We start from the raw sequence: 5,186 nt of genomic DNA on the forward strand, positions 1-5,186 counted from the left end.
TATGGTGGCAGCGGAGAGGCATCTGTGGTTGACCCTGTCAGACATGAAAGAGAAAGACAGGGTCTTCCTCCTTGATGCCCCGCTTGTGCCTTCTGGCCTCTTTGTTGACGCCGTCAACTCCGTCGTCGACAGGTACCAGAGGCTCATAAACAGGTGGCGGCGTTTCAACGTTTCCTCCCTCGTCGCGCTTTAGCTCTGGGGACTGCTGGGCGGGAGCAGTCCCCTCCGCATGCTAGCTCCTCATACAGGGAGGCTCAGAAACAGAGCGCTACCGCCCGTGCTCCCCCGCGTCGGGACCGGAGGTCGAAGCAATGCTCTGGGTCGGGGGCTTCTAAGCCTAAGCTGGATCTGCGGACCGTACTTCAGGTTAAGAAGTCCTCGGCCAAAAAGTCCTTACATTTGGGGCTCAGGACTGGTGAGGCCTCAATGAGAGCAGCGCTCATTCCTGGGCATCTCCATATGGGAGCAGACATCCTGTCGAGGCATGGGCCGAGGCCCGGGGAATGGATGCTTCACCTCGAGGTGGTGAAGAAGATATGGAGAGTTTTTGGCCAGGCTCAGGTGGACCTGTTTGTGACTCGAGAGACATCGCACTGTCCCCTCTGGTTCTCTCTGACTCATCCAGCTCCACTGGGGCTGGATGCCATGGTACAGACGTGGCCGAGGCTTTGTCTGTACGCCTTTCCCCCGATCGCTCTGCTCCCGGGAGTTCTGGAGAGAGTGCACCGGGACGGAGTCCGGCTGCTGTTAGTAGCTCCGTTCTGGCCGGGCCGAGTATGGTTCTCGGACCTGATTTCCCTCCTCAATGGCTCTCCATGGGAGATTCCCGTCAGGAGGGACCTCCTCTCACAGGCGGATGGCACGATATTCCACCCTCGCCCGGAGTTGTGGAAGTTATGGGTGTGGCCCCTGAGGGGGCACAGCTCGTAGCTTCCGGTCTCTCAACCGAGGTTGTTGAGACCATCCTCCAATCCAGAGCTCCCTCCACGAGGAAACTGTACGCCTTGAAGTGGAAACTTTTCACTTCTTGGTGCGGAGACCGACAGCTCTACCCAGTTATCTGCCCAGTTGGTACAGTGCTTGGAATTCCTGCAGGCCCGCTTCTCCGAAGGGTTAACCCACTCCACCCTGAAGGTCTACGTGGCGGCCATTGCGGCCTACCACACCCCTCTTGGTGGCCAATCAGTGGGTAGACACCCCTTAGTTACATGTTTCCTCCGTGGTGCGCTGAGGCCTCTTGTACGATCTCGTGTCCCCACGTGGGACCTGGCTGTGGTGTTAGGATCTCTTTGTAAGCCTCTGTTCGAGCCAATTGAGGAGACATCTGATTGCCACCTCACTATAAAGACTACCTTTCTTCTGGCGATATCTTCTCTAAAGAGAGTTGGGGATCTGCAGGCCCTCTCTGTGGCCCCTTCCTATCTTGACGTTGCGCCCGGCCTGGCCAAAGTGTTTCTGTACCCTCGAGTGGGGTACATCCCTAAAGTCTCCTCATCTGCACCACGGCCTGTCGTACTCCAGGCCTTCTGTCCTCCTCCCTTCTGGGAGCCCGACCAGCAGAAGCTTAATTGTATGTGTCCAGTGCGAGCACTGGATGCATACATCCACAGAGCTGCCCTGTGGAGACGGGCGGACCAACTGGTTGTGTGCTACGGTCCCCCTAAGAGAGGTCTTCCAGCTACTAAACAGACCCTCAGCTGGTGGATAGTGGATGCCATATCCAGTGCTTATGAGTCCTCTGATCTCCCCTCGCCAGTGGGTGTCAAGGCTCACTCAACCAGAAGTGTGGCGGCCTCCAAGGCCTTTTTAGCAGGTGTGTCTATGCAGGACATCTGTAACGCTGCGGGTTGGTCCACGCCCATTACGTTCATCAGGTTCTATGGCCTAGATGTGCGAGCCACTCCAGGCTCGTCTGTTCTCTCGCCCTAGCTCCACACATGGGGCAGGGACTTGTAAGTCTGACGGCGTGGGCATTCTCGTTCCCGAAGCGTTTCGATGCAGCTCGAGTTCCTGAAGGGGAATGCATGTAACCATGGTTCCCCGAAGGGAACGAGATGCTGTGTCTCAGTGCCATACTTACGGCATCCTGCCAGCGCTTGCTTCACTCCTAGAAGCTGACGCCGGTTCCACCGCATGTGCTTTTAAGATTCCTGGTCGATTTCATCATCCCGCCCGTGACGTCTCACCCTTCCATTGGACTGATTACACATGTGATTCAGAGCGTGGTCACGTTCCTGAAGCGTTTCGACACAGCGTCTCGACGCAGCGTCTCGTTCCCTTCGGGGAACCATGGTTACATGCGTAACCTGAGACGTTTTGTCAGTTATTTCTGTGAAATAATTTGTACTTATAACGTTTGGACGGGCAGACATTTTGATTACATGTTTTGCATTATATTTTCTGTTTTCTGTGCAGAAAAAATTAATTAAATTAATTATTTTATTTAAATTATTTCTCACACCAGTTTATTAATGTGGTATATCATGCATTTCAGATAAAATGGTCCCTAATGGTCATATAATAACAACATACTTTGATTAGTTGCTTTATCGCAATATTAGTTGCTTGATTGAAATGATTGAAGCTACTGCTGTATATCAGCATAAATCTTGTCATTGCAAATCAAAAGGATTTTTTCATACTCTCATGACCCCATAAAGACAACTTGAAATTAATTATTTTTGTCTGACTTTCATCTGAAATGCTCATGTATTTCTATTCAGTCTGCTTGACCCTTGTCATCAAAGAGAGATAAGAAATTTAATGTGTGTGTGGTACTTTTACCAACTTAAATCTTTTGTAATGCGAGTAAGGCAAGGACATCAACCGTTTGACTCATATCTGTAATTATAAAATGTTATAATCATAGAATATTTTTTATAATAACTTATAAAACCTGCACCGCAGTTGACAGAATAACTATATGATATTCCAATTGGCATTCAACTGCAGGTAGCAGTATAATGATACAGCACTCAGAGTACTTGAGATGACGTGCAGTGAAAACAGTCCTGAAGAAAGGTTGTTATTACTGGACCCCATGATTACATTATTCCTTGCATATCATAAAAGAACATTTGAATTCAAAACAAGTATAACACTCATTGTAGAAACCTGAAATACATCTAACTTAAGCAGTGAATAGATTGCAATTGAGCACAAGCCAACTCTGATATTGGCCAGTTTATAGATTTGAAGACTGAGACAATGAAAAAGTCATCCATTGTTGCTTGTCTTTGCTTGTGAATTTATCAATGTCAGTCCAGCCTCATTATTTCTTAATCTGTGAAATGAAGCAAAATTAGGTTCCTGGTCTAGGCAAGCTGTAAGTGCAAGAAAAAGTGATTGTGTTTCGAAAATATACTCATGCCATTATTCTTCTGTAATTTGATTGTGTCAATTGATGTATCTAGGTAATAATAAATATAAAAATAAAATCTATTTTCTTTTAAATTCTTCAAGTGATTTAGTTACTGCAGAATAAATTGGTTGGTCATTTCTGTTATGCAGTACATTTTCATGTCGCCATCAAATGTGTTTTATATGTTTTGTATATATTGTAAAGATTTCAACATTTCAAGATCTGTTAAAAATATCATTAGTAAATCACTAAAGAGCAATGGATAATTTATTTAATTCAGTTACTTTGTCATGTTGGATATCCAGATTTTCTTGCCATTGTGTTTAATTTAGTAAAGTTTAAGTTTATTAAGTTTGAATGACTGAATTTGATAAAAGTATTTTTCTATAAGTCGTTTATAGAAATACAACCTTAAATTAGTATGTACAATCCAAGCATCTTCATTTTTAAAAAGCTTGAGAGTTCAAAAGGTTACACAAAACAAAAAGGACTTGGGTTTACACAACATATGCATGCATCTTTAATGTTATAATGGTTTGTTTATCAAATTGTCCGTAAGAACATTATTTTCTTTCTGAAAACAGCCCTACAAAGTGCTCGCTGGTTTTATCATTTCAGAAATGATGGGGTCACCAAGGGTTCTGCTAAATATTTCCATTCACCAGCAGGCAGATGCATAATACCATAATGGGATCTGCACTTGTTTTATAATGAAACTTCACTTTTCATTCCAACCTCTGTATCAGCTAACCTCTGGGGTTCTGGATCATGGCTTCCCGAAAAGCGTACAGGAGATTGGTCTCCCAGGAGAGCTTCAGGCAGAGACCAGAAACATTCTCCGATCACTGCTCATTTCACACAGACAGCTCCACAGACACATCATACATCAGAATGTACCTCAAGTATGGCAGAATTGATCTGCAGCAGGGAAATATCTATTTCACATTCTTACATTCTGCAACATTTTTTTTTCTACACACGCATGAAAAATCATGACAAGCGTGGAGGCTGATTCAAACCAGCAAGATTCTAAGAACAACATTATTAACTGACGGGACGGCGGAGGTGTTCTGGGCTTAGGAGTCCATCATTTTAGGAGCGGGGAGGGCGATAAAGCTGGCGGGAACTATTTCTGTGACGATAGGCATCAAGTAGAAAATATGAATTATTAATCACAAGCATTTTGTCCCTGATGCCCGGAGGAAAAGGCGACTACTGCTAACACAATCCCCATCTCATTTATTTTTATAGAAAACTTAAAGTATGTACTTGATATCAAATGGTTAGTACTAGAGGAAACGCATGGAAATAATGAATGTCATCAACAGGGTCTGAGTGTTTGTGGCTCTTAACAAGCAATCAGAAAAGTGCTGCAATATGCAACTGAATTATGACTGAGCTGAGATTGGGCTTCTCGTGTTATTTTATTATTTAGCTCCAAGTTAATTTCGTTAAGATATTCACACTGTTAGAAGCGGAGAGCAATAATGAGGGATTGTCACAATATGCTCCAAATGACCCAAGTGTGAATCATTGTTAGTGTCATTTCAGACAGCTGCATATATAATTGACCTAAGGTTATTCTGCTGCATAATGATACTTTGCAATTTGTGGATGTAAATGAAAAATGTATAGCTATACAAGGTTTTATTGGTAACACTTTACAATAAGAGTCAGTTTGTTTACATTGGTTTATGCATTAATGGAGGTATCATGAACTACAATTCTCTTCGTTTTTTTATACAGTTCTTATTAATATAGTTTAATGTTAATTTGTAACTGTATTATTGTTCAATGTTAATTTTCATTTCTAATATAATGTTAG

The sequence above is a fragment of the Sinocyclocheilus rhinocerous genome, unplaced genomic scaffold (genome assembly GCF_001515625.1).
Source record: "Sinocyclocheilus rhinocerous isolate Xijiao unplaced genomic scaffold, SAMN03320098_v1.1 scaffold676, whole genome shotgun sequence".
NCBI classification, from domain to species: Eukaryota; Metazoa; Chordata; class Actinopteri; order Cypriniformes; family Cyprinidae; genus Sinocyclocheilus; species Sinocyclocheilus rhinocerous.